The following is a 24,073-nucleotide window of genomic DNA, read 5'->3' as shown; positions in this document are numbered from 1 at the left end:
CCATTTAACCATTTGTTGTGGACAGGGGGTTGGTGCAGGCGGCCTAGCGTAGCTGGCTAATTAAGTGAAGACGGCAGATTAAGTGGCGTGGCTGGTGAAAGTGCTGATGGCGGGGAAGATGGTCAACGGGAGCGGGGAAAAGGAAGATGACCGTGACGTCTGTCAAGATCACAGGTAAAAATCCATTTGTAACTCAAGAGAGATCAGTACAAATGGATATGTACAAATATACCTAAGTGGACCCATTCAGGTCCATTTGGTTACATTTGTATACTCAGTCATTATGCGTTAACCCATTAAGACCTGGAACACACCTGTGTCACCTTAGCATTTAACCATTTTAATCATTATTTTAAACTTTAGCTATTGAAAAATAGCAGATATACAACCTCATATGCACAGAGTGCCGTGCTAGCGAGCTTGTAGATCTGCTATTTTTGAAAAATTGTGAAAATGTGTAAAAATCTTTATTCTTTCACAGCTGGGGTCCCTGGCACAAATATTTTGCCAAATAGTGTATATAATTTCTGTGGTCCATTTTTGAGCACCACAGACAACATAGGTTTTCTCAGAAAACTGTTAGAATTTAGAAGACATGTATGGGTTAAATCATGGGAAGTAAACTGTTAAATAGGAAAGTCACTGAAGTCTCTATGAAAAGCAGTGGAACGGTAGCAGGGAGGACACAACACAGCGAAGCAATTTGGTTCCATCTCTGTGGCCAACACCACACTCCAATGGATATCCACACATACTGGATGGAAATGCTGACTAATCCTAAACGTCATTAAATGGTTGTGGTTTTAGTGGATTAACCATGATATCCAGTAAGAGCCCCGTTTCAGAGGCAACATCAAGACATACTGTAGCAACTGATATGAAAAGGCTTTGGCCATTAACCATCCTTAGAATACAAGTGGTCTGGAATGGCTATGAATTGGCAACTTTAAACTAACCACAGGAGTATACACATGGCTAAACGGGAACATTAAATAATGTTACAGTATTACGCAGTAATCTGAATATGCCCTGAGCCTCTAGTATTGTAATCGAGCACTCCCCCAGACTACTCCAAATGTAGGACAAACACTGGACCAAATCTGTAAATCACCCTCCTCTATCCGTTACCATGGTAACTCCCCACTGCCTTAGACCCCTGCAGGCATTAACAGTATGATTACCAGAGGTAAATAGAAGCCCTGGTTCTCCTTTTTGGATAACACAGAAATGCACGGCAAGGAGGACACCAGTTTTGGGAAAGGTCACCGTTACCTTACGTACGTTTCACAAAGGGATCATTACGATACGCCGCAGTGTGACAATAGACACACAGCTGGTGAAACTATTTGTGCATCAAATCCAGCATGAATGATTCCATTAAACCGTGCAGTGTTATCATAGAAGAGCACGCCGCAGCTCCCTGTCGTGGCGGACAACCATCTTTTGTGCTCGGATGAAAACATGCGCCGGTCACTGACCGACCGTAGCCTATTCCCAAAGTGTACATGCCTGTGTGTGTGTGTGTTATTCCCTCTTGATTCAATGCACACAGAGCCATGAAAGACTGGCAGGCATCATCCAATAGCTGCAAACCTCAGCAGCAGGGCCAGAACAACATGTTTTGCTCACTGTGGGAAAGAGCCAACAAAAGACCCACACCACACACACACACACACACACACACACACACACACACACACACACACACACACACACACACACACACACACACACACACACACACACACACACACACACACACACACACACACACACACACACACACACACACACACACACACACACACACACACACACACACACACACACACACACACACACACACACACACACACACACACACACACACACACACACACACACACACACACACACACACACACACACACACACACACACTTTGATAAAGTCAAAGATGAGATGCCATAGTTGTGTACTTTTTCTGTTTTGTATGTGGAGTAAACATTATTCTAAAAGACCCCCAGGTGTGGTTATAATATGCAAATGTCTTCCCTGTGTATTATTGGTTTCTTCCTGAAAGCTGAAAGCCTTTGAGTCAAAAGGCCCAAACGAAATACACCGCTTTAGTGACGCTAGTCAGAGTATGTATTGTACACACGCACGCACTACAGCGTTGTTGGAGGAACGAGGCTTTAGCAGAGTTCCGTAAGCATCACTGCAAGTGCCAATAATCTCGGTAAAACACACCCTGGAGTGTACAACAGTTACCCTGAAAAAAACACGTCAACTCAATTTCATTGTAACTAAGGTGGTCTTTACACGAGAATGGTGTTCATAGAAAACGGCAAAATAAAGTATCGTTGGTGCACCCGTTTGCTGGTGTCCGTTTAGACGAGAACGGTGTTTTCAGGAGGTGAAAACGCAACAAAGTGAAACCACCTCCCAGAGTGGAAATCTTTGAGAACGCCGTTTCCTATGGTCTCCATATAAACAGGCAAAACCGTGAATCCGCAAAACTTATGACATCATGGCTCACGTTGGCTCACAGCGCATATTTATTACATTGATGCAGCGCCATATGGAATTTCCTGAACAAGCCTCCCTCCTCGCCTACAAAGCACTGCTTATCAGCGATGATGAATGTAAAACCATGATGTAAATAAAATGCCTTGCGATAGGCGGCAGCAGCGTTTATGTAGCCTAATGCATTATAAAATATATAACCATCCCGTGGCGCGCTCTGCCTGCGCTCAGTCTGTCTGTCACCTCGATGTGTTATAGAAAGCAGGCAGCGAGCGACGGCCACAACCACGTTGTGTTCTGGAAACAAAACCCCGATAGGGTTGCTTGAAGGGGGAGCTGGCTCTTCTTCTTGTACGTAATGTGGGTGACTGGTCTATTTGGCAGCCCGTTACCACCACCTAGCGATATTATAGCATTTTTAAGTGTGCGTTCTCGTGTAAAGGGTCAATAAAAAATGAGAACGCAACGGGACTTTGCCGTTTTATCTGGAGATGGTCGCCGTGTAAAAGAGGCACAAGTAAAAAGTTAAAAAAATGCCAGATTTAGCCACTGCGACCACAAATGTCCCATTCAAACTGCTAGCGTAGCTACTCAGCCGGCTATGCTCTGCGAGTCTCCGTCTCATCAGTACAGGTAATTTTTGAGGGGCACTAGGCCGCTAGCCCTTCCTATATACAGCTTTTTGTCCTAAAATCGGGTCACATTTGCAATTGACAATGAACAGAGAATTTACGTCATATGTATCTGAGCAAATAGGTTTTTTGTGTAACCCTTTTTTTGTCGTAAAACAAACATTAAATGCCATTGATAATGAAAGGAGAATTTATGTCATGTATCTGAGCAAATCAGCTTTTTGTGCTAACGCAAACAATAAATGCCATCGACAATAAAAGGAGAATTTACGTCATATGTGTCTGAGCAAATCGGCTAAGTATATAATTCTCGTTAATATTATTTGCGTCGGTATAACATGAATGACGTATGGCGTGAAAGAACTAGGGCATGTGGAGGAGGTCGGCAGAGAGTTAGAATGTAGGTCAGCACAATATATAATATAATTCTTGTTAATAATTTGGGTTAGGGTTAGTGATGTTTGGTGTCTCCAAAAGTTTGGCTCCATCTAAATGTACATGACAGGAGTGGGGGATTGGATAAGGATTGGATAATAACATAAGTTGTAACACGTGTCACATTTGCCATTGACAATGAAAGGAGAATTTACGTCATACAGTATGTGTCTGAACAAATCAGCTTTTCTAAACAGTCTAACTGTTTTAATTCATCTTACATGATCATCATGAAAAGATTCGTTTTTTTAAACATTGTATCATAATAGATAAGATATGAAGATAATAGCATAAGTCGACAAATAAATTCATGAAGAAGTATATTCATTTTTTATTGGATGATGTACGACGACCAGAGCGCCTCTCACTTCACACAGGTGTGATTTTTATGTTTTAATTAGGTGTACCATTACTACCATCATAATGCTCGTTTGAAGCACAGGTAGATGGCTATATATATATATATATATATATATATATATATATATATAGGGCTTGCAGTAAGTGGACTTTCTGTAGCTAGCAGCCTAATCTGTCCCTGCTTATTCCCCAGAGAGATCTGACATGCAAGCTGTCAAATGTTCAGTCAGTGTGAAGACGACACACTACTGTACCTCCAAGACTCTAGCTGTTATGTGTGCTGTTCAAGAGTGTGTACTGTGTTGTTCTTTTTTCTGGGGATAGTTTCCAAGTTTTCTGCCATGGACTTACAAAATAAAGATGGAGAAATTGTACTGGCAGCAGAAGCAGCCGGACACTGGCAGCAATATCAGATATATTCAGAGAGAGGCCTGACTAGATGATCTCTCACATCCCACAATTACGTGATTTCATTTGAGGAGGCGATTCAGCTAAATGCTTAAAGACTGTAGTTGATGCATTTCACCTTTGTACTATTGTTAACAAGTAGGAAATGCAGCACTTTGGGCAATGTTATCAGTTTTTTCAGGTTATCCCATGGGTGAAAGCTCTCTCTCTCTCTCTCTCTCCACCCCCCTTCCTTTCACTTTCTCCTTTTCCCCCTCTCTCTCTGATCGAGCTCTGGGTCTGACTTCACACTCAACAGAGACTGTTGCCTAACAACTTACAGTTATGTAAACTAGACCTGTACATGCCCGTCGCAGTCGGCCACCGGCCTACTTGGGAACGATGCAACTTGGGAAGCTAATGATATACGTTGTCATACCACCCGTTTTAACTGTCAGCTGGTGTCCCACATGGAGATCTGTGTACAGTATGTGCCTGTGCCCACTGGCAGAGCCTGATTGGTTAAGCCGCAATTGGCTGAGGCAGAGGCTGGAAATTGCACAGAGGCTGGAAATTGCAATGACATCATTAAGATGTGATTCACCATGTTAATGATTTTTTTCAGACCTCAAGTTCTAGGAAACACAGAATGCGGGGACTTTTTTTTGTATTTCCACACACCACCTCTAAGGTATATCAATGACATAGTAAAATGTTGAAAATGAGTGGTATTCCCCTTTAATTCAGTTCAATATAGTAAAGACTGTTCCAGACTAGAGGCCCTAACGGAGAAAACCGTTTGCCCAACCATGCTACATGTATGTCTGGGCTGTACAACTCAGTCCACTCTGTTAGTTGCCCTATCCTCTGCATTATGAACTGACTGAGTGGAGGAGGTGCAAGTCCATTTTAAAACCTTCAAACTGAGGCAAGATGGCTTGAATTGGAATCAAATATGCTTCACCATTGCAGTTAATCTTTTAATTTAGACTTTTGGAAACAGGGATAACTACAAATGTATGACAATGTAAAGTGTATCATAAAAAAAAAATATATATATTATGCAAGTGTCTCATGAACTTTAGCAGAACAAAAATGTGACAATTTTGCTCATTAGAATCTAAAATGCCTTCCATGACATAAAAGATGAATCCTAATCCATTATATATATATTATATATTAGAGCCATTTCCACATTCTTTTATCTCACACTAATTAAACTAAGCTTATAAAAGTCAAAGAGACAAGACAAAACCCATCCCTGAAACTAAAAGGAAACCGCAATAGGGACAGAAAAGGAAAACAGCATAACATCAAAAGATTCAGAAATATTACAACATTATTGCAAATTAATGCTAATGCCAATTACTCATGGAAACGTCAACTTTTACAGTGTGGCGCTGTAGTCTACAAATGGATCATCAGTAAAGCAAACAAACAAGATGGATTGTTAGTACAGTCAACAAACTAACAGACTATGAGTAGAGTTACAAGCAAACTGTATCATCAATCAAATATGCCAGATTATCAGTAGTGTAAAAATAAACTGTCAATAGACAAACTGGATTATAAATAGTCATTATTATCAGTAGTCAACAAACTGAATTGTCAGAGCCAACAAAATGGGATAAATATCAATAAAGCTAAAGCCAACAAACAAACTGGATTGTCAGTAGCGCTAGAGCAAACAAATAAACTGGATTATCAGTGCTAAAACAGCCCTGAAGACTGGATTGAATTGGAGAGCCTGTGTTCTAAAAACAGAGGCTACAAATGTTCCAGGTATAGGACCACTCAGGACCACTCACAGTCTACTACTGCTTGACTTGACCAGGTATAGGACCACTCACAGTCTACTACTGCTTGACTTGACCAGGTATAGGACCACTCAGGACCACTCACAGTCTACTACTGCTTGACTTGACCAGGTATAGGACCACTCAGGACCACTCACAGTCTACTACTGCTTGACTTGACCAGGTATAGGACCACTCAGGACCACTCAGTCTACTACTGCTTGACTTGACCAGGTATAGGACCACTCAGGACCACTCACAGTCTACTACTGCTTGACTTGACCAGGTATAGGACCACTCAGGACCACTCACAGTCTACTACTGCTTGACTTGACCAGGTATAGGACCACTCAGGACCACTCACAGTCTACTACTGCTTGACTTGACCAGGTATAGGACCACTCAGGACCACTCACAGTCTACTACTGCTTGACTTGCTTGATGTAAAGACTGTTGGATGACAGTGAAAGGTGGGTGACAGTGAGAAATAATGTTGTAAATGGTGTTGCTATAGCAAAATGTATTCTCCACTATCCCCCCAGACAAAAACATAACAAGATTTTCAAGGACCATACCAGTGTTCTGGTACAGTATATTTAGCTTCAAAGAAGCCAATTTATTAAATTAATTTCAGTATAGTATATGAAAATCTACTTTCAGAGACTTAAAACGTGATTGAGATAGGTAATTGGAGTAGGGATGCACAATATAAATCGGTAGCACAATCGGAATCGGCCAAATCAGCCATAAAAATGCCACATCTGTATCGGATCGGTCTCAGATTATTTAATCGTTTTCACCAGCAAAAAATAAATTAAAAATGCATTAAAGTGTCTAGTACCTCTATACTAGTCTAGAACAAAAGCCAAATCAAATATGTAAAAGTAAAAATAAACTTTAAATTTTTCTACATTTAATTTGTGTACTCATCTCATTCAGTAGTCATTCAGTTGTGAAAACACTTGGAAAATGGTATAGGCTATTTAGTGATTGATTGAATACTTTATTAACATGCTTTGAGCCAAGCCCCTAAGTCCTAGGCTTGTTTCCATTGTGTATTATTGTGTATAATATTGGAAGCGGTCAGAATCGGTATTGGCAGATATGACCCTGCAAATAATCGGAGGTCGTATATCGGTCATTTCATAATCGTGCACCCCTAAATTGAACACATACAATTTCACTATGTTGTTATGTTCTGTCAAATTTTCATTATCATTGCATTTTAATGTATTTTTTAAACAAGATTTGATTTGAGAAATTTCTAAAACTAGCTGAATATAGTCCCTGGACAAAAGATAAACATTGACATTTTAATATGTTAACAGACATCATGGTCTTTTAAGAAAAGTAACGTCTGCTGTGCCACCATTTCGAAGTGCGCCAAATGTTTAGACATTTAGACATTTGTGTTTACTAAGATTTACCTTTTCAATCTGGCTAGTTGTGGTGAAGCGCACAGCTGCAGAAGAGCCTTGACATGTCATTCCCAATCAGCTCTAATCATGGAGAGGGATGCTCCACACTAACAGCTGCACGCATGACCCTCAGAACATTGGCAGACTAACAACTCAAATCGATTTACACACCAAACACACTGCACACATACACAAACAAGCTAACACTAACAAACATACTGTACACACGCATACACAAACACATTATCTTTCCGCACGTGCCACATGTATAACTCAATTAATCGCCCTAGGCAAGGAGTCCTGTATAGAGAACCATTGTTGTTTGCTCTGTGTGTGTGTGTGTGTGTGTGTGTGTGTGTGTGTGTGTGTGTGTGTGAGAGAGAGAGAGCATCTCCACCAAACTAACAAGAGCAATTATCATTACATTTACTGGTTTCAATCGGTTTGAATCAATAAAGTACAATTAATAGATAATACTAATGAAACTAAACAGTGTTTTTTGACCGGGGAGTCATAGTTTGACAGCAGCAACTGCCTGTCATAAACATTAAACTAAGTATTGGACAGTATTAAGATGTTGATAGTGTTTTAGGTATTATAATACTTGACATTAATAAGTCAGTATAATAAGCTTTATAATGTGTTGTTGATAACGGTTATCATTATTTAAAAGTACTTTTAAAGTGTAGTGTTACCCTCTCTATTCAACATTACTATAAGGCCAAGCCATTCCCCTGTGGGATTCTATTTGAGTTATTAGAGTGATCAATTTCTGTCAGATCGTATTTGTAAGCTCACTAACCGGCAATAAAGAAACGAGCCATGAGGAGCCACCACCAAGTGACTGCTGCCACATCAAACACTCCACCACCGGATACCAGATCAGCCCTATTGGTTTCTGTGCTCAAAAGTGGACATAACATATCGTGTGTCAGAATGGAGTGCCATTTTGGACGCAGTTCTAATCGTTTCATGGAGCAGCTTCAATGATACGTTCTGAGAACTTTTTCTATGTGTTAACAATCGGGCCATGCTATCCCGTTTCTGCAATAGGAAGACATTTAATTCAGGGACGTTACAGTGAAGGCTGACTGTGGAGAGACATACTGTACGATCCCATTTCATCCCTAAATGGAATACCCCCCCCATGGTAGGCCAGCTAGCTGAAATCAAAGAGCGAGGCATTCTAGCCCCAGTCCCTGGAAAGACCTGGTCATGTTAGCGAGTATACTAGGACACGGATTTGATGTACACACTCACATACCAAAGGGGTGTGTGTGTGTGTGTGTGACACGCACAACTGGAGTCAGCAATGAAATCTATACTGGGAATCAGTAAATCACTGCTTGGTGCACGCACGCATGCCTCATTGCATAAAAATCAAATTTCCCAGAGTGGCACCCCAAAGGTGACAGTGGTTTTAAAACCATTCTGGCCAATTACACAGATGAAATCCTGCTCTACTTGTGACCCCAGTCACAACTTCACTCCCCATACAGTATATCTTCCAGAGTATCCATCCTTCTCTTGTAACTACAGCCATTTAACTTTCAACTACAGTAATTCGTATACATTCGAATCAACAGTTTCAGACATCAGGCATTCATGTGTGGCTAAAAATGGAAATGCATAAATAAGCATTTCCAGTGCTACAAATATTAATTGAATTCATAGCTAATGGTAGAGATATGGAGCATAAGTAGCTGATAAAGTATGGATTTCATTTAGGGAGATTATGCGTACATCTTTTACTTGAAATGCTCATTTTCCTATGCTTGTAAACAAGGGAAAGAGCCATGTTTGTGACAATTGATTTGAGTTAATTTGATCTGAACATGAATGTATTAATGTGAATATTAATCTGTACCAGGATAACACAAATGTAGCTTTAGTACAGAGAAGGTTCACTATAGTCCACAGCTACAGTATATCTATCCGCTGTTTTGTTTCAGTGGAGTTGAAACACAAAACAAAACACAAGTATATAAAATATAAAGTAGCAAAAACAATACCAACATAAACTAGTGTGTGTTCCAAATTCATACCATGGCATTTCATTTTGGTTCATTATTTGGGCTCTATTAGACTATTTCTATAGAGCGTCGCAGTCCCGCCCCCTACCATGGACCAGGAAATGAATCCCAATGGATTTTTCCCTGACTCCTGATTGGTTACCGGTCACGTGCACCCGATGGCCATGGGTGCACTGTTATCTACATAGTCAGTCTGTGTCTGACAGCTCGGGGGGAACATCACTATGGTCTTCCTCCGACCTGCTGTATATAACTGCTAACTGTGAAAGCTACCTTATTGTTTACCCTTTGTTCCGAACGCCCTTCGGAAAGGCGTTGTTTCTTTATTGTATTTTGTTTGTTTGTTACTGAGCCATTATTGTAATTATACGTTTGTTTGATATATATATACACTTTCATAATAAATCCACGTATTTTGATCATGGTGTCTACTCCCCCTTCCTATGTTACTCACTCATTTACCCTTAGACTTATGATTTGTAACAGTGCTATAGACTTTCTATTTTTAGCAGTTGTACGGCATGCCGTGCCAAGCCCCATGTAAAGTTCATCTTCTTTAGCTCAGCAGTCACTGTTCGCTGCCAAGTTGTTTTGGGCCAACCTTGCTTTCATTTCTCTGCTGGAGTCTATTTTAGCGCAATGTTTGGATTTTAATCCTGAGCCATTCTGAACACACATGCTACAGTAGCCTCCAATTCGGTAGCATTTGATGATTCTCAAACAACGTTGCCCTTCGCCATAGGCCTATCTCACAAAATTTCCCCGCCCCCTTAATACGCCCCCTTTCCGCGTTAGTGGTGATAGCGTGACTTCACTCCATAGACACTACATGTTAACAGAGGTAATTTAAGAAGTCTACAACTTTTGTTTTCTCAAGGTAAGGTTTGTTCTATCTGTTCGAGCTGATTTACCATCTTGTTTGCTTCATAATAATATTGGTCTGTCACATTTTTACATTAGGAAATGTACTTAGATTCTCCAGAGAAAAAAAACTTGTAAATGCTAATGTTAAATGACACCACTATCTACCGGAAGGGGGCGTGGAAAGGGGGCTGTGAGATAGGCCTATTCTCCGGTGCTTGGAGAAACTTCTCGCGCGAGCATCAAGTAATGTACTGGTTACATTCATCTGACAATGAGGCCAATGTGGGAATGACTCTCCACACGGCCATGTACAAAAGGCACAATAGTGACTGTTCACACGCTACTACACACAACCATATGCACACAATCACATACTATACAAAATTTGATTGGACACTCCTAACATTGTCATTAGTTAGGAGTGTACACGTTTACACTCTGTAAGTGTACATGTCATGTACTTGGGGCATGTGGGTTCAACATCTAAACACTCCAGCTTCCCTATTCTGGGCATGTCATAATACACTAGGTGAATGTTATGCAAAAATAGCCAAACGTTTTGGCAAACATTCAGAAAGAAAATGCGGTATTTGAACAAGTTCGTATTCACAGCTTAAACACATTGAAAAAAATAAACTACATTTTCATATTGGAACATTTTGATGGTGGGGTTTTTCATACAGTAGGCTGGCTATCTTGTTAGTTTGGGGTCAAGACTTCTGATAGTGAATAGGGAGTTGAGAGGCTCCATTATGGGAGAAGACAGGGGATACTAGATGGCACTGTTGGAAGTTTAATGCTCCCATTTCCATGAATAGCAGCACTTTTGGATCCACAGCTCAGTGTGTGTTGTCCCCTATTTCTTCCCAGGTTTGTGCTGAGGTAAGCAGACAGGCTCTTTACTGTGCCATATCCACTGGGGAGGACGATTTAGTCTGTGTGAAGAGATCACACGCACAGGCGGCTGTGCACAAGCACACAAGCACACATACAGTACACTCCCCTTGAACACAACAACCATTACTCCAGGGATGCTGTTTAGTGTAACAGATAGCTATTCATTACAAAAGGTGTTGGCATATTTGGGATTTGTGCGTGCACGTGGAAAAGCAAGGCTGTGTTCCGTATGGCAGGCAGCTGCATCTGGTCACCATCTCTCTTCTCAGAAGACCGACAGGAAATAACATTTGAGACTTTTATTGAGCACAGCCTCTGCTTGACAGACAACGGATTGCCGTGGCAACAAAGCGGTCTCAGTTATACTTTGCTGTATCACACATTCATCTAGTCCATATTTTAGATACTGTACGTCCCTCTGGACGACGACATCGATAACAACAGTTACAGTTTACAACAATAACGGCAAAAATCTAAACGAGAGGCAGACGGCCACACCTAAAGTATACGGCTGTGACAGATTATGATTTGGTGTCCTCCATCTTTATGTATTAGTTGACGTACATGCATGTGATTTTGTAGTTGTGTCTGTCTTCCCGTCTCTCGCTGACTCACTGTCTATATCAGGGGTTCTCAACCCGTGGGTCGCGACCCCTCGGGGGGTCGCCAAATTATTTTAGGGGGTCCCCAAATTATTTTCAAAAAAAAAAAAAAAAAAAAAACTTTTAAATTTTATTTTCACGATTTTTCAAAAATAGCAGACCTACAAGCTCGTAGCGCGCCACTCGGTGGCGCGCTATGAGCTTGTAGATCTGCTATTTTTCAATAGCTAAATTATAACAATGCTTAAAACACCAAAAGGGGTTCCCGCCCAAAATGGTTTAAGGTTATTGTAGCAGTCAATTTATATTGGGGGTCGGGAGGGGGCGGGGCGGGGGTCCCGAGACATTGCCAAAGCATTTCCGGGGGTCCCCGGCCAAAAACGTTGAGAACCCCTGGTCTATATCAGGGGTTCTCAACCTTTTTGGCTGGGGACCCCCGAAAATGTCTATATCAGGGGTTCTCAACCTTTTTGGCTGGGGACCCCCGAAAATGCTTTGGCCATCAGCATGTCTCGCGAAAAAAATAACGCATATAATCATATCATGAATAGAGAATTGCATTGTGTAGTGACGTATAATCATTTCTCATCCCATTTTTCATTCTGAATTTGAGCCTCATGATTGAGTTGCTAGGATGTTATATATTAATGACGGAATAGAGGCAATCAACAGACAAATAAATTGTTTCCATGAGCCACTGTAGACAGTAATCTCCATTTGCTAATTACTTTCGTGCCGACACACATGTCACATGATAAATCTATAGAGTCCATATGGGTCTCGGTACGGTACAGAAAAAAAGTCCAACAAATATGCAAATTAATAGCCTATGCCTCACTTGGGAGATGGCTTAATAAAAGCTTATGATTGACCTACATTTAACAGAAACTGTCACATGGTAAAATATAACCCTGATGCAGTGCTCAATTCTCTTCAGTGACAGTAACCATTGAAATCCCCTCTCCCAATCACACGGTTGCCTAGGAAACACCAGCGGTTGCCAACAGTCATTTAAAATTTCCAAAATGAAACGTCCTGGATCTCTGGAAATTCCAGAGGTGGAACATCTTCTGCCAAACACATGCACCAAAATACAGGACCGCACGCGCACGCACGCACGCACACACGCACACATAATCTGTTTTTCCACAACACCTTGCTTTCTGAAACCATACATTAAACAATTATCTTGCCTTATCCAAAATGACACAAAGGAAAATTGAATGAGGAAGCGGAGCTAAGCTGTGTACTTAGTGGTTTGTGTTTTATGGACTGTTCTTGCGTTCCCAACCATCCTCCATGTTTGCTCTCTCCTGTCTACATGAGCACTAGACTGAGCAGCCCCAGTTTGTTCCTTTTGTTTTTATCACTGGGTCCACATTGCCGTTGTGGGAAGCCAAGGTAATTTACGGGCCAGACATGTTAATTAGGAACTGGGCGCTATTCACCCAGATAAGGGAAGTCATATAAAGTCTTACAAATTCCTTTTTATGACTACTTCATATCAAGAGACAGCTGTCTGGTTGATAGTAAGCTGCCGTCACCTTCTAATATTTCTCACTTATGGTTATGCGCAATTTAAGAAAAACAGACTTGCTGTCTGAGTGAAATCCATTCAGCACACATGTCCAAAATGCATTTAGTACAAAAAGACAGTTGCATTTAGTACAAAAAGACAGTTGCATTTAGTACAAAAAGACAATTGCATGGGGGTCATCATCAGATACAAATGTACATAAAGGCAGATGGATTGGTGTGAGGCGTGCAGGGAACGGTTGACCTTTTCCAGAGGCGAAGTGGCACGTTTTGGGGGGGGGGGGGGGGATGGCCGGAGGGGTGCAGTAGGAGATGAGTCATTTGCAATTCAACAGCACGCTGTCTGTACTTGCTGTTTCTTTTTTATTATCTTGTCTTTTTGTAAAATAGTCAAAGAATATATATGAGAACATTTTTTGAAGTTTTATAAGAGGTCTTATGTCTGCCTGTAAATATTTTGTAATAAATAAATATTTATACAAAAAAACAACAACAGCAGCATACCCAATGAGGACAAGCATTCTCACACTGTCTAGGAGAATGCCTTGGACCAGGTGTACTGGTATAAAGTGCTATTCTCACACAGTCTACTGCCTGCGTACTTGGACCAGGTGTACTGGTATAAAGTGCTATTCTCACACAGTCTACTGCCTGTGTAATTGGACCAGGTCAACTGGTATAAAGTGCTATTCTCACACCGTCTACTGCCTGCGTACTTGGACCAGGTGTACTGGTATAAAGTGCTATTCTCACACCGTCTACTGCCTGCGTACTTGGACCAGGTGTACTGGTATAAAGTGCTATTCTCACACCGTCTACTGCCTGCGTACTTGGACCAGGTCTACTGGTATAAAGTGCTATTCTCACACCGTCTACTGCCTGTGTACTTGGACCAGGTCTACTGGTATAAAGTGCTATTCTCACACCGTCTACTGCCTGCGTACTTGGACCAGGTGTACTGGTATAAAGTGCTATTCTCACACAGTCTACTGCCTGTGTAATTGGACCAGGTCAACTGGTATAAAGTGCTATTCTCACACAGTCTACTGCCTGCGTACTTGGACCAGGTCTACTGGTATAAAGTGCTATTCTCACACAGTCTACTGGCTGCGTACTTGGACCAGGTGTACTGGTATAAAGTGCTATTCTCACACCGTCTACTGCCCGTGTACTTGGACCAGGTGTACTGGTATAAAGTGCTATTCTCACACCGTCTACTGCCTGCGTACTTGGACCAGGTGTACTGGTATAAAGTGCTATTCTCACACCGTCTACTGCCTGCGTACTTGGACCAGGTGTACTGGTATACAGTGCTATTCTCACACCGTCTACTGCCTGCGTACTTGGACCAGGTGTACTGGTATAAAGTGCTATTCTCACACCGTCTACTGCCTGCGTACTTGGACCAGGTGTACTGGTATAAAGTGCTATTCTCACACCGTCTACTGCCTGTGTACTTGGACCAGGTCTACTGGTATAAAGTGCTATTCTCACACCGTCTACTGCCTGTGTACTTGGACCAGGTCTACTGGTATAAAGTGCTATTCTCACACCGTCTACTGCCTGCGTACTTGGACCAGGTGTACTGGTATAAAGTGCTATTCTCACACCGTCTACTGCCTGCGTACTTGGACCAGGTCTACTGGTATAAAGTGCTATTCTCACACAGTCTACTGCCTGCGTACTTGGACCAGGTGTACTGGTATAAAGTGCTATTCTCACACAGTCTACTGCCTGTGTAATTGGACCAGGTCAACTGGTATAAAGTGCTATTCTCACACAGTCTACTGCCTGCGTACTTGGACCAGGTCTACTGGTATAAAGTGCTATTCTCACACCGTCTACTGCCTGCGTACTTGGACCAGGTCTACTGGTATAAAGTGCTATTCTCACACAGTCTACTGGCTGCGTACTTGGACCAGGTGTACTGGTATAAAGTGCTATTCTCACACTGTCCACTGCCTGCGTACTTGGACCAGGTGTACTGGTGTAAAGTGCTTCTCACACCGTCTACTGCCTGCGTACTTGGACCAGGTGTACTGGTATAAAGTGCTATTCTCACACTGTCTACTGCCTGCGTACTTGGACCAGGTCTACTGGTATAAAGTTATGCCATTTCCGATACACCCAGATGGATGTCTCCTAAATCACACAAACCAACTTTGTTGTGCTTGTCTGCTTCACTTTGGTATGAATCCCTCAAACATTATGTATTCAAATCCACACGTGAAAATGGGTAAACACTTTTATCCAACAAAGCTGCTGTGCGTCACGACTCACAGTGAATATTGAAGGCATAATATTCATACAGGTTTGTTCTTTATAAAGGTTTTGCTGATTGGTAGATTAAAAAATAAAAATTACACAACAGTATGCAAACACACAGTGGCATCGTTTGCTGGTTTGTATGCCCATCTCAGGGCCGGGGAGATAATGTGTGGTAGAACACAAACATTACAGGGCACGCACCCCAACAGAACAAAAGATAACATGTTGCTGATCTTGCAAGTCACGATCAATTTATTTTTTACAAAGCAACAATACAGCACCTGGGTGGGTACGGCCATAGGCCCCTCTGAAGACCTAGCCTACTTCCCCCAGCTATGTGGTAGACTTAGAGAATGCCATTCATAGTCCATTGATTGTACTCAAAGGATGCTTAGCCCATTAAAACCGGGAAAGCACCCGCGCGGCTAATCCAGTCTGGCAGTGTGCCGCGGGTTCGACTCCGATCCCGACGGCTGTGCTGTACTGCGTGTCATATTCTGTGAATTCCTACATTTCATATAATAAAAGCAGATGTTCAGTCCAAAATCACTGAGTAACAATGTACCATACTGCAGCGTCTCAATATGTAATGAATAATATAACTTAGTAAATCACACACTGGGGCACAGCAGGCGTGTTCTCTGTTCCCAAACAGCTTTCACTACCGTACAATACAGTAGTATAGCCAAAGAAACACTGTGGTGCCAATGTAAAAGTCATTTAAAATATCCACACAGTTAGAGGATGCATGCCCCGGCCCTGCCTATTGGGGGTTAAGTTCCTCCCTTTTATATTTGTTTTCAGTTGAAAGTTGCAAGAAATAGAGGTGCTCCGATCAGATTTTTTGGGACCGATCGTGATCACAGATTGTTTTTCTCACGATCGGCCGATACCGATCGGCTGATGAAAATTTTAATATTTCTAAAATAATTATATGTCAAAACCCACGTCAAAACTGTTCCTGCGAGTGTGGGGAGGAAGGGGAGAATGTAACTTAGGTCTGTCACTCGAAAATGAAAAACATTATCAATATACATTTATCTGATTGACTTTTATACCACTTGGTATAAAAGATCGGTTTCTCCAGATCGGAATTTGCAGATCACCGTTCCAGTCATTTGGAGTGGAAATCAGCCGATCACAGATCGGTGGCCGATCGATCAGAGCACCTCTAGCAAGAAACATCAAACATGGCCATGTTGTGGCAAACAAGATGAAAGATTATGTTCTGTGCACAGTGACATCCAGGCAATCTACTGTAACACGCAGAGACCCTGGATACATTTGGTTACATTTGTACTCTCAGAGTACGGGATTGAACTAAGGCAAATGCATGAAAAAAAAAAAGGAGGAAATGTGAGTGGAATTCTACAAATGTTCCCTCCAAACCACCTTGCTATGGAATGACAGGAGTGTCACCACAACAGTGTGTCATGCTGCTGTAAGTCAGTGTTTACAGGGTTCTACCAAAGAAAAGCAACGGCTGCTCTAATTGACATTCTCCCCGACCTCGAAGACCACAGGTCACCCAAACAGCAAGTTACCGTCCAGATTTGGAACGGCCTGTCCTTCAAAGGACAGATGACGAAGATGAATGGCTTCCTTCCCCACTGTCATTCGGCTCTATGGCATTTTGGCAAAAGAGCATCTCAGAAACATGTTATTTTAACAGTTACACATCACAGCCTTCTTATGAAACTGCCTTTTTCCCCAACATACCAGGACAACCTGTAATTCAGCCATGCTATCAATATAACACACTAATTACAATGACAGTACTTACAATCACCATGATGAAAATTCCCTTTTGAGTCTGTAATAATAATTGGCCAATTCCAGAGCCTTTGGATTGGATGCTTAGCCAATGAAAAAGTGAGAATAAACAGCCCTGGGCCATGCTCAAGAATTTAATTAGCACTAAAGGTACATATTGCACCATTATTGCAGCTTGCGCAAAGAAAAGGCATTTAAACTCCCCTATTGTTCCCTACTGAGACATAACAAGCATTTACAGTCTGGACCGATGAGTGTGTGTTTACATCTAGGAGAAAATGATAACCTCTCTTTCTCAGACAAGGGGCCTCTGAGGTCTCGCTAAGGATCATGGGTATTACTATTTATCGCTCCCGGCAGAAGCCTTTAGGCTGAAGTTTAGGATTATGGGTCTTGCGAGAGCATTCAACAAATATTTGCGAGGGGACTTGTACATGTGAACACTATACCCATTACCCACACAAAACATCAAAACCCAGTAAGGAAAAGGTTGATCCAAATTTGGACTGGAATTGTGTATGCCGGTATGCTAGGCATTTGTCACTTCAGAGGCTTAAATAATGTGCTGTAGACAGCCTATTATTATCATTGAGATAATTTTAAGCTTGTTTTTTCCTTGTAGGCTATATACGAGAAAACTAAAGAAAAACAAAACAACAAATAGATGCTTGATGGATTTGTTATGATAACCAAGGCACAGGGAAGACATAGCCAAGTCGGGGACTTCCCCGTGGTTCGACCTCCCATTAGTTCCACCATGCATTTAGGTTGGCGAACATCAGTTCAGTTCAGTTCAGTTCAGTTCAGTTCAGTTCAGTTCAGTTCGATCAAGTCAACAGGCCGGGCCCAAAAAACTGCCCTCTTCCGATTGGCCAGGCCTAAAAGCCTGCCATCTTCTGATTGGCCGGGCCCTGAACTTGCCCTATTCTGATTGGCCGGGTCCTAAACCTGCCCTCTTCTGATTGGCCAGGCCCAACCTGCCCTCTTCTGATTGGCCGGGCCATGAACTTGCCCTATTCCGATTGGCCGGGCACTGAACCTGCCCTCTTCTGATTGGCCGGGCCCTAAACCTGCCCTCTTCTGATTGGGCTGTGGGAGACGCCCACAGCCCAGCTCATCACAAAGGGTGGCCTGCCTATTAATTTAAGACTTGCAAAGTCTGTGTCATGTTTTAAATCCCTTCTGAAAACCCATCTTTATGTTAAGGCCTTCTCTTAAATTCCCTTTGCTTATCTTATTCTATTTTTTCTTCATTATGTGTGTATGCCTTAATTTTGTCTTCAAATACATCCATATTAAATCAGAACATTAAAGACATAATTAAAACACAGCAGTGAAAATTAATTGCATACACAGCTCCTTAAGAGGAGAAACTTTTAAACTCTCCTCGGTAGAGTTATGGACTAATAAGAGCGCAGTGTGTTGGATTACTTTCATGCATTCAAAGCACTAGACCTAGCCTCGATACCCAGGCTTTCATTTCGTCTGCGCGAAAAATGAAAGCCTGGATTTACGCATGGGCTGCACTGGCATAAACGTGGGAGTCAACCCTTCCGCGTAGGCGTCGCTTCAAATTATGTGACGTCAGGGCTCTGAGCGGTGTGCACCCGTCAAAATAACACCGTGAGGAAATCATTACCAGTGGAACTTCAAACGAGGCTATGCGAAGAAAATGAAGAGAATGGCTAAAGAACCGACCACACCGTCTAAGAAAAAAAACAACGTGTGCCGACTCTGTGGAAATAACTTTGACAGTCAGTTAGAATGGTATACTCCAGCAACCAGTGGTTTCTGCTTCTGGTCGACACAATAACAGTGCTGCACTGGGGGGAGAGGAGAGACCGGGGCTGACGGACAGATCGGTGAACCAATGGTGGGGGTGCGTAAACCCCCACCATTGCGTAAACCCTCCCATCTAGGCCAGAAAGGTCTAGCGTTAGCTCAGGCTACACTAGACCTGTACGTGCCCGTTGGCCACCGGCCTACTTGAGAGCGATGCAACTTGGGAACCTAATAATACCCGCTGTCAACTTGTCATAGCACCCGTTTTATCTGTCTGTGTCCCACATGGAGATCTCTGCATTTGTTTATCTGCCTGTGTGTGAAGAGTACAAACGTGGAAGTGGAGTGGTTAAGTAATCAATTTGCAAGTGTGGGGTTGCCATGGCAATCAATTGGCTGAGGCAGAGGCTGGAAATTGCACAGGTGAGGGGTTTTAGGCTGATTAGGCCCACTGGCAGAGTTGACCAGAGCCTTTTGTGGTGGTTCTGGAGAACCGTGGGTCCGACCGACTCGATACCCACTGCACTCCCTGCGGGGGGTGGAACACTTGTGTCGAATGTGAAGTCGGTGGGGAAAACGGTTCTCGAGTTATGTGCATTACAACCGTACACACACGCAGACACACAGAGACGTGGTGCATTTATAGTAGGATGACCACCACTGACTGCACCACTGTCTGGGGCTGCTTTAAAACCACCCATGAAAGTTAAGTTGCACAGACATGCCCATTGCCTTGCATATTCAGACAGCTCTCCCTCTAAAGGGAACTGGAGCCCCTCACCCAAACAGAATCAAATATTTGTTTGAGTGAGATGTTCAAGGACAAACAAGCAAGGCAAATTAATGCGGTGCAAATGGGGAGACATACCTTTGAAAATGGCTTCTCAACATTTTCCTGGCGTAGTTAATTTTGCATCCAGGGGACATCAGCTGCCGTCGAATCAGAGCCACTTGTCTTCATGTAACTGCAAATACAAAAAAAGTGGAGTTGACATAATTTAGAAGGCCAAATGGCAAAAATACCTGAGGTGGTACAGGCGTTGCCTCACCTTCTTTGACACAGCCTCTACAGTTGGGTGCCACCGATATTGTCCCTTATCATTTGACCCATTTAGGCCTGACCTCAAAATTTAAAAAAATCCTTCTAAATCCTCCAGTTTTCTGAAATAAATATTTTCACGATTTTTCAAAAATAGCAGACCTACAAGCTCGTATCGCGCCACTCGGTGGCGCGCTATGAGCTTGTAGATCTGCTATTTTTCAATAGCTAAATTATAACAATGTTTAGAACACCAAAAGGGGTTCCCGCCCAAAATGGGTTAACTGTCCTTTTGCGCAGATCACGCAAACCTCAGCAAAAAGAAAAGGACAATATCGATGGCCTCCAACTGTAGGTCCTCAAGTGACATGAAGGTCAGTATGCAATCCTGGGGAGCTCCAGTGTTTAGGGCGAGGGTGGTATGGCGTAAATGCCCACTTTGACCTCTAGCGGCCTGGCAGTAAGGAATTCTAGTGTCCAGTCACGGACGGGAACCCCTTTTGTTGTTTTACCCCTTCAGGACGGGAACCCCTTTTGGGGTTCTTGTTGCTACCGTATGTACAGTATTAGCAGCATAAGATTTTTGTAATATTTGAATTAATATTTGAGAATTTCCAGAAAACTTAGTTCAGGAAGGAAGTCAGTCCGTCTGCCTCTGTCCTAAATGGGTTAAGGTTCGGTCCCAGGTCTGCCATCTTGCTAGCCAGTCTGGTGGGGGCTGTGATGTTAAGCAAGTCAGGTAGAGATTTTCCCTCTGAAGTCTTTCCTTTAGTCATGGCTCACAGAATCAGACTGATTAATCCCCACTTCAGTGCCCATCCTAATTATACACACAGGACCTCAATTTGTGTTTATTACCGCCGTGGTATTTCAAAACTAGCGATTAGAGCAAATTGAAATCAGCCGCTCAAGCTGAGGCTTTGGAGGTCAGCCATCTTGGGCCCTCGGTCTGCATGCTACAAAATTAGCCTCTTATGTGCGTGTTCATTCACTATCTGTCAAAGGTCTAAAAGCAGTCATACTGTAACTGTAAATCATTAGCACCTCTTTGTTTTTTATGACAGTAATCCATATTCTGTGAAGGAGAGTGAACTGGGCCAAATTGTACGGTTGAAGAGAAACTAATGAAGCCAAGGAGGTGAATGTCTCTCGTCTCAAAGGCCGGTGCTTGGCCAATCAGTGACCAGTTGGTACAGTAGCTCCGTCACTGAATTCTCACACTGTACTCTCTTTGAGAAGAAAAGCACTTGGTTTTTTCATCTTCCCATCGTCTGTCTGTTTTGACACCAGAGTCCAGACCATACCACAATCAACAAAGCAAACACACACTATGCTATATACTGTATATAATATATACAGTATATAGCATAGTGTGTGTTTGCTTTGTTGATTCAAGGTTTCAAGGTTCATAAAAAAAATATGTGCTATATATATATATATATATATATATATATATATATAGCACATATTTTTTTTATGAACCTTGAATTGAATCTGCCTCTTTACCAATTGCTGCATGGGATCCAATAACAAAATCTTCAAACTAATCATAACGGAGTCCAGCTTACAGAATCTCAATATCTAGCTTCTATGTGCACTCAGTGCCCAAAATGTATATCAAGGCTAATGATGTGGTACATACTAGGCTACACATACTACATACTGTAGGCCTACTGTATGTTGTCACATTTTTGTCCTCAGTCAAAATAGCTAATGCTAATAGCATTACACATTCGAATAGAAGACAACCAACATTGAGTCATCCGCTGTGACCTCACCCCACAGTCAGCCATGTCATTAGAGGCTCATCATCTTTCTAGACTACACCCTTCCATTTACAGTCCTATACATTTTAAGTAGTGTTTCTCAGCAGGGGGGGGGGGGGGGGGGGGGGGGGTTGGGCATTGAATTTGATATTTTTGAATGGGGTGGTGGGGTGTTCGTGGTGTGTACAATTCCTGTTGCAGTTGACTGAGCTTCAGGCACGTGCAGAGGGGGGCCTGCCCAACATGTTTACATGAGAATGTATTGCTTATTTTACTGTCCAATTACATGGGCTAAGATTGTGGAACATCTTGCTCCATTATAGCATATAAGACATTCTAATGTACTATACATTTCTTGTGTGAAATGGCCCTGGGACACCCACAGAAAGACCACACCTTCCCCCTCAGTGCTTGGCACCCTGGCATCCATAAGTGCTCTAGGTCTAGGCTATTTATTTTCTTTGAAATGTACGTGTGCCGTTTAATGTTCGGCAAATGTGGCATTAAAAGTGAGAACACACTAACAATATGACTAGACAAATAATTAATTGTGCATGACCATAATAAACCATAATATGCTACCAGACCAGAGCTATATGCCTGGCTACTTTGTAGCCATAATAACATCACCCACACTGTCTGTTATGGGAAAATGAATGTCTTAAATATAAATTTCGCCATGGTGGCATGAAGAGAGATAGATTCACAGCACCGCCACCTAGCTACTCACCAGATAAACAAGGAGGAGGACTGAGGAGATGATGAACTGCGCCCGCTGCAATAATTTCTTGAAGTTTCTTCGAGCCGAACTCGACTTCGCTTGCTCCCCCTTTAGGTCCGGTGCAGGTGCTGTTTTCGCATTTATTTTTTTGCAGCGGTGCTGTCTGTGCCTAGTTTCTTACCAACCAAGTCAAGTCGACGTTCCTTCCTGGAACATTAATAGCCACTAGCCAGGGCTCTAACATTTTTAAAACGAGAATGGATAGGCCCGGATCCTTCTGGCGTTGGATAGGCCCAATCATTTATTATTAAAATATTGTAAATCCAAGTGTAATTGCGAAGGTGAGCTGGTGAGGTGAACTGAGGCGGCCATGCAAGTTCTTAATTAGTTTCTCAGCGGCCTGGATCAGCAGCTGGGAGCACAGGTTGCAAAGCATGAGCCAATTAGCAGCCTCTTCTTCCAATGGAACTTCTTTGGTTCAATTCCTACGGCAGGGGTCGGACGTGGAAAGGAGGGGGGGGCATGGATTGTGGAAACTACATCCATCACATCACATAAATTGCATAGGCCTACTTTTTGCGTTATTTTTTTTATTCTGAAGCAAATGCCATTTTGCAGGACCTATACAGGTTGAATTCATGCATCCTGCTGGAATAGGGCTCTAGCTTTACAGCGAAAGTGGGTTCTGGGGACCCACATGGGTCCTTGAGGGGGGTTCCAGGAGGTCCCCAGCATGCCCCATTATAATAGCATTAATGGGGGCCCTTTCAAATACTTTCAGATGGGGTCTGCAGAACCACGATTGTAACCACTGACTGTTCAAATGCTCTGTGGAAAAACTAGCATTGTTGACCCAGTTCTGAACTCAGTCTAGTTAATTAAGTGTCCTTTGCAGTGTGATGGTAGTATGCCCAAATCATCTGTCGTCATCATCATGAGACGAGACACAGTCGATTCCTCGGTTGTCGTCTGTCTTTTTTATTTTCAGAATGTTCGCTCAGCCTCATTGTTTTTTCTCACCTTTCGCCACAGTCGCTGTCAGTTCCTGCTGTGCAGACATTGCTTCTTAGGTCATTACTAACTATAGTCACCAAGGCAACAAGTGACTGTGACTCTGAATGTGTCACTTAATTTGCTGAAAGGACAGCTGTTTGGTCTAATAAGTCACAGTTTCGTAATATATGGTTCGGGGTCCACCAGGGGTCCAAATGGACCATTGTGGGTCTGTAACTCTGAGTGTACAAATGGACGTACGTGTC

General features: G+C 42.5%; 1 long non-coding RNA gene across 1 annotated transcript in view; it reads right to left on the bottom strand.

Moving 5' to 3' along the window:
• Positions 1 to 23,230, bottom strand: part of LOC306941476 — a 147,259-nt gene extending 124,029 nt beyond the window's left edge. The window contains exons 1-2 of the long non-coding RNA XR_013792162.1: positions 22,824 to 23,230; positions 20,157 to 20,253 (exon numbers count right to left, since the gene is read on the bottom strand). This is a non-coding gene — a long non-coding RNA (uncharacterized lncRNA). The remainder of the gene's footprint in view (positions 1 to 20,156; positions 20,254 to 22,823) is intronic.
• Between the last annotated feature and the right edge of the window lie 843 nt (positions 23,231 to 24,073).

The sequence above is a fragment of the Electrona antarctica genome, assembly GCF_951216825.1.
Source record: "Electrona antarctica genome assembly, chromosome: 17".
In the NCBI taxonomy this organism is placed as follows: domain Eukaryota; kingdom Metazoa; phylum Chordata; class Actinopteri; order Myctophiformes; family Myctophidae; genus Electrona; species Electrona antarctica.
This window is presented reverse-complemented; position numbering and strand designations above follow the sequence as displayed.